The sequence below is a fragment of the Clinocottus analis genome, unplaced genomic scaffold (genome assembly GCF_023055335.1).
Source record: "Clinocottus analis isolate CAN_PGR_092001 unplaced genomic scaffold, fCliAna1.0.p SCAF_8, whole genome shotgun sequence".
NCBI classification, from domain to species: Eukaryota; Metazoa; Chordata; class Actinopteri; order Perciformes; family Cottidae; genus Clinocottus; species Clinocottus analis.
Genome location: NW_027176240.1, coordinates 11,176,032 through 11,186,553, shown reverse-complemented (window position 1 = coordinate 11,186,553; position 10,522 = coordinate 11,176,032).

Here is a 10,522-nt window from a genome sequence, read left to right as displayed (position 1 = left end):
ACTTCTGTCTCTCTGTCTGTTTGTCTCACACACACAGACACACATACACACACACAAACAAACAAACACATACACAAACACACACACACACAAACAGACACACACACACAAACAGACACACAAACACACACACACAAACAGACACATACACACACACACAGACACACACAAAGACGTTTACATGTGTTTTATATTGTGTAGTTGTCAACACTGTGATCATTAATAAGGTCATATGATATTTCATATACGTTTGTGTGTGTTCAGGACGTTCAGTAGTTTATTTCCTTAAGTCCACAGTCCAGTCTGCCTCTAATCAGTCTGCTGGCGCTCATTTGGTCACCATGACGACGGCAGCACACAGGTGCTTCATATCAGCCAATCAGTTTAACACACAAACCAACTCAAGTGCTTTGGAGGAGAGACGGGCGTCAGAAACAAAAGCTATATATTGCGAGGTCTTACGGCAGTAGTAGCCACACTTTCAAAATTTCTTGCGAAATTTTCTAGTTAGTTGGAATGCTGCAAGCATTCCAACTATTGTTCTTCAAATCTTTATTAAACTTTTTATTAGTTGGAATGCTGCAAGCATTCCAACTATTGTTCTTCAAATCTTTATTAAACTTATTATTATTATTATTATTATTATTATTATTTTTATTATTCTATTTCTTCCATCCGTATTTTGGACCTCTTAAACTCCTTCATATTTTCAGCTACAGAAAAAAGTTCAATTATTCAAATATTCAGCTACTTAAGGACACAATAGCTATGCCTTTTCATATTTCTTACTTTTCAAATTTCCAAATTATTAAGCTTTTTATGATTTTTTTTATAATGGGACCCAATGGGGAAATCTTCAAATCATCTTCAACTTCAAACGTTTACAGTTTCTTCATATGTTGAGCTTGAGACGATATTTAAAATTTCAAATGTTGACAAAACCCTCAGCTATTAATCTACGCTTTTACATTTTTCATATCTTCTCAAATTTTAAAATTATTCAGCTTTTTATCAAATTAAAAATGAATGGTTTCCAATGAAGAACATCTTCAAATCCGCTTTCAACTCTTTAACAGGAGCCTTTTAGTCTGTGCATCTGCAGGCTGAAGGCACTTGAACGACCCCACACGCGAACGGGTGCGCACGTGCACGTGCGTGAACGGTCGCGCACGTAAACGGCCGTGCACGCACGTGAACGGCAGCATACGTGAACGCTGACTAACGTGAAACGGCCGCGCGAACGGCAGCGCTAAAGTGTTATTATGGTCGCGTGCACGTTCGCGTGTGTGTGCGCGCGCGTGTGTGCAAGTCACTTCAGTTACAGACGTCAGGATTAACAGCGTCACTGACGTTCACTTTCTGAGGTTTAACAGATGGTTTTGTAGACACACGGCAACCCAATAATATCAGTCGTCTGACCAACTGCGCCTGTAGATCAGTGGTTAGCAACTCCGTCTTAGAAGCAAAGGGTCAGTGGTTCAAACCCCACCTATGGCTGACTTTCATTTTTAAAAAAAAAAGCTTTTTTTTCTCCTTCTCTTGGACTGGACACTGTGGCGGGCTAGGTCGTATGTTTGACACCCCTGATTTAGATGATGCAGTTTTCCTTTCAACTTTTCCAATTATACATTTAATTTTCAAATATATTCAGCTTTTTTAAGCTTTATTCAACTATATTTCACTATGTTCAGCTATGTTTAGCAATTCCTTTCAAATATTTCAGCTTTATGCTTCAGCTTTTTTGCATTCCAACGCATTTTCAGCAGGAAATGCTCTTCCTAGTTATTATTCTATTTCTTCCATCCGTATTTTGGACCTCTTCAACTCTTTCATATTTTCAGCTACAGAAAAAAGTTCAATTATAAAAATATTCAGTTACCTAAGGACACGATGGCTAAGACTTTTCATATTTCAGACTTTTCAAATCTTTGAATTATTAAGCTTTTTATGATTTTTTTTATAATGGGACCCAATGGGGAAATTTTCAAATCATCTTCAACTTCAAACGTTTACAGTTTCTTCATACGTTGAGCTTGAGACAATATTTAAAATTTCACATGTTGACAAAACCTTTAGCTATTAATCTACGCTTTTACATTTTTCATATTTTCTCAATTTTCAAAATTATTCAGCTTTTTATAAAAAAAAATGAATGGTTTCCAATGAAGAACATCTTCAAATCCGCTTTCAACTCTTCAACTTCAAAAGGGAAAGGCTCTGTCATGCCTTCAACTAGAGACACCATTCCACCTTTAAAATGTTGACAAAACGTTTAGCTGTTATTGTATTACTCATCTTTTTGATATCTCCTATAGTGTTTTAACTGTAGGCGTTTTCGTTTTATAGTTTTTCCGCACCTTTTCTGCCTTTCTCATTATTGTGTGTTGGGCAGCTCACAGCGGTGACGTCAGACTCCAGAGCGAGGGCACTTGGCATACACATATTTCAAACTTGCTCTCTACTCCAAACCGTATACTCTTTGGACATAATTTATAGCTCAAAACGTTGGAAATCTTGTCTTCTGCCGTAAACTGCGGTCGATAAGAATCCAACAGATAAGACGTGTTGAGGTCCGACTGAATGGGAGAGCCGGTCCGTCCCCAGCAGCAGCCCTTTGGTCTGTGCATCTACAGGCAGCAGGCACGTAAGCGGCCGCACACGCGAACGGGTCGCGCACATGAACGGCCGTGCTCGCGCGTGAACGTGTTATTATGGTCGCGTGCACGTTCGTGTGTGTGTGTGCGCGCGCGTGTGTGCAGGTCACTTTGGTTATAAACGTCAGGATTAACAGCGTCACTGACGTTCACGTTGAGGTTTGACGGATGGTTTTGTAGACACTCAGTAATATCAGGTCTCTCACCACCTGCACCTGTAGATCAGTGGTTAGCAACTCCGCCTTAGGAGCAAAGGGTCAGTGGTTCAAACCCCACCTATGACAGATTTTAATTTTTCAAAAAAACTTTTTTTTTTCTTCTGTTGGACTGGACACTGTGGCGGGCCGGGTTGTATGTTTGACACCCCTGATTTAGATGATGCAGTTTTCCTTTCAACTTTTCCAATTATAAATTTAAACGACAAGAATTTTCAACAGTTCAATTAAATGACTTTGAACTGTAAAATGTTTCAGTAGGTATTTTGCCTTTTCTATATTTTCAATAATGATTTGCTATTTATTTATATATTCATCTATTCCGCTATTTTCAGCTATATTAATATATTCAGCTATTTTTACATATATTCAGCTATTCTTTCATTTTCAAATATATTTAGCTATATTTAGCTAATTTAAGCTATATTCCACTATGTTCCGCTATATTCAGCTATTTCTTTCAAATATTTCAGCTATAAGCTTCAGCTTTTTGCATTCCAACGCATTTTCAGCAGGAAATGCTCTTTCTAGTTATTAGTTGGAATGCTTCGAGCATTCCAACTATTGTTCTTCGAATCTTTAAAAAACTTATTATTCTATTTCTTCCGTACGTATTTTGGACCTCTTCAGCTCCTTCATATTTTCAGCTACAGAAAAAAGTTCAATTATTCAAATATTCAGCTTCTTAAGCACACGTGTGCAACTTCCTTTTCAAATTTCAGACTTTTCAAATTTTTAAATTATTAAACTTTTTATGATTTTTTTTAAAATGGGACCCAATGGGGAAATCTTCAAATCATCTTCAACTTCAAACGTTTGCAGGTTCTTCATACGTTCAGCTAGAGACACAATTTCAAATTTCAAATGTTGACAAAACGTTCAGCTATTATTCTACGCTTTTACATTTTTCATATTTTTTCAAATATTTAAATTATTAAACTTTTTATAAAAATAAAAATGAATGGTTTCCAATGAAAAACGTTTTAAAACTTCTTCAGCTCCAAAAGCCTAAGGCTCTGCCATGCTTTCAGCTAGAGACACCATTCCAAGTTTAAAATGTTGCCAAAACTTTCAGCTATTACCGCATATCTCCACTTATTGATATATTTTATACTGTCATAATTGTCAGCGTTTTAGTTTTATGTTTTTTTGCCGCCTTTTCTCTCTTTTGCATGAGTGTGTGTTGCGGACCTCAGTGCACGTGATGTCATACTTAGAGGGCAGACCCACGTCAGATCTTGAAGATTTTTTTTTTTTAAATTTGCCGTAAACTCCGTACCGTGTACTCTTTGGGCATAATTTATAGCTCAAAACGTTGGAAATCTTGTCTTCTGTCATAAACTGCGGTCGATAGGAATCCAACACATTCAGACGTCTCGTAATCGGACTGAATGTGAGAGCAAGTCCACCTCGCTCTGCCATCCGCTTCAATGTTAAATCTCCCTCCAAAGCCACGTCTCCCCTGAAGCTCGTACCTGATTTGTAAATCGCCCGTACAGACACATGTTTTATCGTACAGACTCACCAGTCACAGTATCTGTTCATCAAGTCTTCCTAACGCTTCATATGCGATATTGAAGCAATCGGGGCTTTTTAAGTATGTTTTTTGGGTGATTTTTGGATAGGTGTTTCCCAGCATTGACTCCATATAATCATCGGCAGTTAGTAATTGTAACTGCCGATATTTGAATTCATCACCATGGCAACCTCTGACATGAGGGCAGTTCAACAGACACACAAACACTTACACACGCACACACACACACAGGACTTCTCTCTCTGTCTCCCTCCCTCCCTTTCTCTATCTGTTCATATATATATTCCACTATTTTCATATCTATTCAGCTGTTTTGTTATTTTCAAGTATATTCAGCTTTTTTAAGCTTTATTCAACAATATTTTACTATGTTCAGTGTTTAGATGATGCACTTTTCCTTTCAACTTTTCCAATTATACATTTAAACAACAAGGATTTTCAACAGTTCAGTTTAATGCTTTTGGGCTTCAACACTTTTCATCAGGTAGTTTTCTTTACATGTTCATATATATTCCACTATTTTTATATATATTCAGTTGTTTTGTTATTTTCAAATATATTCAGCTTTTTTAAGCTTTATTCAACAATATTTCACTATGTTCAGTATTTAGATGATGCACTTTTCCTTTCAACTTTTCCAATTATACATTTAAACAAGAAGGATTTTCAACAGTTCAGTTTAATGCTTTTGGGCTTCAACACTTTTCATCAGGTAGTTTTCTTTACATGTTCATATATATTCCACTATTTTCATACATATTCAGGTGTTTTATTCAGTTGTTTTGTTATTTTCAAATATATTCAGCTTTTTTAAAGCTTTTTTAAGCTTTATTCAACAATATTTCACGATGTTCAGTGTTTAGATGATGCAGTTTTCCTTTCACCTTTTCCAATTATACATTTAAACAACAAGGATTTTCAACAGTTCAGTTTAATGCTTTTGGGCTTCAACACTTTTCATCAGGTAGTTTTCTTTACATGTTCATATATATTCCACTATTTTCATATATATTCACCTGTTTTGATAAATATTCCAGTATTTTCATATACATTCAGCTGTTTTCATATATATTCAGCTTTAAGCTTTTTTTAAGCTTTATTCAACTTTATTTCACTATTTTCAGCTACATTCAGCAATTTCTTTCAAATATTTCAGCTTTATGCTTCAGCTTTTTGCATTCCAACGCATTTTCCACAGGAAATGCAATTTCTAGTTATTATTCTATTTCTTCCGTACGTATTTTGGACCTCTTCAGCTCCTTCATATTTTCAGCTACAGAAAAAAGTTCAATTATTCAAATATTCAGCTTCTTAAGCACACGTGTGCAACTTCCTTTTCAAATTTCAGACTTTTCAAATTTTTAAATTATTAAACTTTTTATGATTTTTTTTAAAATGGGACCCAATGGGGAAATCTTCAAATCATCTTCAACTTCAAACGTTTGCAGGTTCTTCATACGTTCAGCTAGAGACACAATTTCAAATTTCAAATGTTGACAAAACGTTCAGCTATTATTCTACGCTTTTACATTTTTCATATTTTTTCAAATATTTAAATTATTAAACTTTTTATAAAAATAAAAATGAATGGTTTCCAATGAAAAACGTTTTAAAATCCGCTGAAACTTCTTCAGCTCCAAAAGCCTAAGGCTCTGCCATGCTTTCAGCTAGAGACACCATTCCAAGTTTAAAATGTTGCCAAAACTTTCAGCTATTGCCGCATATCTCCACTTATTGATATATTTTATACTGTCATAATTGTCAGCGTTTTAGTTTTATGTTTTTTTGCCGCCTTTTCTCTCTTTTGCATGAGTGTGTGTTGCGGACCTCAGTGCACGTGATGTCATACTTAGAGGGCAGACCCACGTCAGATCTTGAAGATTTTTTTTTTTTAAATTTGCCGTAAACTCCGTACCGTGTACTCTTTGGGCATAATTTATAGCTCAAAACGTTGGAAATCTTGTCTTCTGTCATAAACTGCGGTCGATAGGAATCCAACACATTCAGACGTCTCGTAATCGGACTGAATGTGAGAGCAAGTCCACCTCGCTCTGCCATCCGCTTCAATGTTAAATCTCCCTCCAAAGCCACGTCTCCCCTGAAGCTCGTACCTGATTTGTAAATCGCCCGTACAGACACATGTTTTATCGTACAGACTCACCAGTCACAGTATCTGTTCATCAAGTCTTCCTAACGCTTCATATGCGATATCTAAGCAATCGGGGCTTTTTAAGTATGTTTTTTGGGTGATTTTTGGATAGGTGTTTGCCAGCATTGACTCCATATAATCATCGGCAGTTAGTAATTGTAACTGCCGATATTTGAATTCATCACCATGGCAACCTCTGACATGAGGGCAGTTCAACAGACACACAGACACTTACACACACACACACACACAGGACTTCTCTCTCTGTCTCCCTCCCTCCCTTTCTCTATCTGTTCATATATATATTCCACTATTTTCATATCTATTCAGCTGTTTTGTTGTTTTCAAATATATTCAGCTTTTTTAAGCTTTATTCAACAATATTTCACTATGTTCAGTATTTAGATGATGCAGTTTTCCTTTCAACTTTTCCAATTATACATTTAAACAACAAGGATTTTCAACAGTTCAGTTTAATGCTTTTGGGCTTCAACACTTTTCATCAGGTAGTTTTCTGTATATGTTCATATATCTTCCACTATTTTCATACATATTCAGCTGTTTTATTCAGTTGTTTTGTTATTTTCAAATATATTCAGCTTTTTTAAAGCTTTTTTAAGCTTTATTCAACAATATTTCACTATGTTCAGTATTTAGATGATGCAGTTTTCCTTTCAACTTTTCCAATTATACATTTAAACAAGAAGGATTTTCAACAGTTCAGTTTAATGCTTTTGGGCTTCAACACTTTTCATCAGGTAGTTTTCTTTACATGTTCATATATATTCCACTATTTTCATATATATTCACCTGTTTTGATAAATATTCCACTTTTTTCATATATATTCAGCTGTTTTCATATATATTCAGCTTTAAGCTTTTTTAAAGCTTTATTCAACTATATTTCACTATTTTCAGCTACATTCAGCAATTTCTTTCAAATATTTCAGCTCTATGCTTCAGCTTTTTGCATTCCAACGCATTTTCCACAGGAAATGCAATTTCTAGTTATTATTCTATTTCTTCCGTACGTATTTTGGACCTCTTCAGCTCCTTCATATTTTCAGCTACAGAAAAAAGTTCAATTATTCAAATATTCAGCTTCTTAAGCACACGTGTGCAACTTCCTTTTCAAATTTCAGACTTTTCAAATTTTTAAATTATTAAACTTTTTATGATTTTTTTTAAAATGGGACCCAATGGGGAAATCTTCAAATCATCTTCAACTTCAAACGTTTGCAGGTTCTTCATACGTTCAGCTAGAGACACAATTTCAAATTTCAAATGTTGACAAAACGTTCAGCTATTATTCTACGCTTTTACATTTTTCATATTTTTTCAAATATTTAAATTATTAAACTTTTTATAAAAATAAAAATGAATGGTTTCCAATGAAAAACGTTTTAAAACTTCTTCAGCTCCAAAAGCCTAAGGCTCTGCCATGCTTTCAGCTAGAGACACCATTCCAAGTTTAAAATGTTGCCAAAACTTTCAGCTATTACCGCATATCTCCACTTATTGATATATTTTATACTGTCATAATTGTCAGCGTTTTAGTTTTATGTTTTTTTGCCGCCTTTTCTCTCTTTTGCATGAGTGTGTGTTGCGGAGCTCAGTGCACGTGATGTCATACTTAGAGGGCAGACCCACGTCAGATCTTGAAGATTTTTTTTTTTAAAATTTGCCGTAAACTCCGTACCGTGTACTCTTTGGGCATAATTTATAGCTCAAAACGTTGGAAATCTTGTCTTCTGTCATAAACTGCGGTCGATAGGAATCCAACACATTCAGACGTCTCGTAATCGGACTGAATGTGAGAGCAAGTCCACCTCGCTCTGCCATCCGCTTCAATGTTAAATCTCCCTCCAAAGCCACGTCTCCCCTGAAGCTCGTACCTGATTTGTAAATCGCCCGTACAGACACATGTTTTATCGTACAGACTCACCAGTCACAGTATCTGTTCATCAAGTCTTCCTAACGCTTCATATGCGATATTGAAGCAATCGGGGCTTTTTAAGTATGTTTTTTGGGTGATTTTTGGATAGGTGTTTCCCAGCATTGACTCCATATAATCATCGGCAGTTAGTAATTGTAACTGCCGATATTTGAATTCATCACCATGGCAACCTCTGACATGAGGGCAGTTCAACAGACACACAGACACTTACACACGCACACACACACAGGACTTCTCTCTCTGTCTCCCTCCCTCCCTTTCTCTATCTGTTCATATATATATTCCACTATTTTCATATCTATTCAGCTGTTTTGTTATTTTCAAGTATATTCAGCTTTTTTAAGCTTTATTCAACAATATTTCACTATGTTCAGTATTTAGATGATGCAGTTTTCCTTTCAACTTTTCCAATTATACATTTAAACAACAAGGATTTTCAACAGTTCAGTTTAATGCTTTTGGGCTTCAACACTTTTCATCAGGTAGTTTTCTTTACATGTTCATATATATTCCACTATTTTCATATATATTCAGTTGTTTTGTTATTTTCAAATATATTCAGCTTTTTTAAAGCTTTTTTAAGCTTTATTCAACAAAATTTCACTATGTTCAGTAATTAGACGATGCAGTTTTCCTTTCAACTTTTCCAATTATACATTTAAACAAGAAGGATTTTCAACAGTTCAGTTTAATGCTTTTGGGCTTCAACACTTTTCATCAGTTAGTTTTCTTTCCATGTTCATTTATATTCCACTATTTTTATATATATTCAGTTGTTTTGTTATTTTCAAATATATTCAGCTTTTTTCAGCTTTATTCAACAATATTTCACTATGTTCAGTATTTAGATGATGCACTTTTCCTTTCAACTTTTCCAATTATACATTTAAACAAGAAGGATTTTCAACAGTTCAGTTTAATGCTTTTGGGCTTCAACACTTTTCATCAGGTAGTTTTCTTTACATGTTCATATATATTCCACTATTTTCATACATATTCAGGTGTTTTATTCAGTTGTTTTGTTATTTTCAAATATATTCAGCTTTTTTAAAGCTTTTTTAAGCTTTATTCAACAATATTTCACTATGTTCAGTGTTTAGATGATGCAGTTTTCCTTTCACCTTTTCCAATTATACATTTAAACAACAAGGATTTTCAACAGTTCAGTTTAATGCTTTTGGGCTTCAACACTTTTCATCAGGTAGTTTTCTTTACATGTTCATATATATTCCACTATTTTCATATATATTCACCTGTTTTGATAAATATTCCAGTATTTTCATATACATTCAGCTGTTTTCATATATATTCAGCTTTAAGCTTTTTTTAAGCTTTATTCAACTTTATTTCACTATTTTCAGCTACATTCAGCAATTTCTTTCAAATATTTCAGCTTTATGCTTCAGCTTTTTGCATTCCAACGCATTTTCAGCAGGAAATGCTCTTTCTAGTTATTATTATTCTTCTTATAGTCAAACCACTACTCCTCCCAGAGCGTTGCCAGCACATGCGCAAAAATTACATCGAAACGTGCGGTTTGCGCGGGAATCGTGAGGTATGACTTTTCTAAGAGATTCGCCCGTACGTTTTCCCGAAAAATGCAAAAAACATAAAAAAAATTTCACGAAACGTTCGTAGAGGGTGGCGCGCCAATTAACAGAGTGAGAAGAAGCGACAGAAACTGTTAAAAAAATAAAACGTATTTTGTCTTTACTCCCACAATGTTCACTCTTCATACACCATTGTTGGATAGAAACGTTGGAAATCTTGTCTTCTGTCATAAACTGCGGTCGATAGGAATCCAACAGACTCAGACGTCTTGAAATCGGACTGAATGTGAGAGCAAGTCCACCTCGCTCTGCCATCCGCCACCATGTTAAATCTCCCTCCAAAACCACGTCTCCCCTGAAGCTCGTACCTGATTTGTAAATCGCCCGTACAGACACATGTTTTATCGTACAGACTCGCCAGTCACAGTATCTGTTCATCAGGTCTTCCTAACGCTCAATA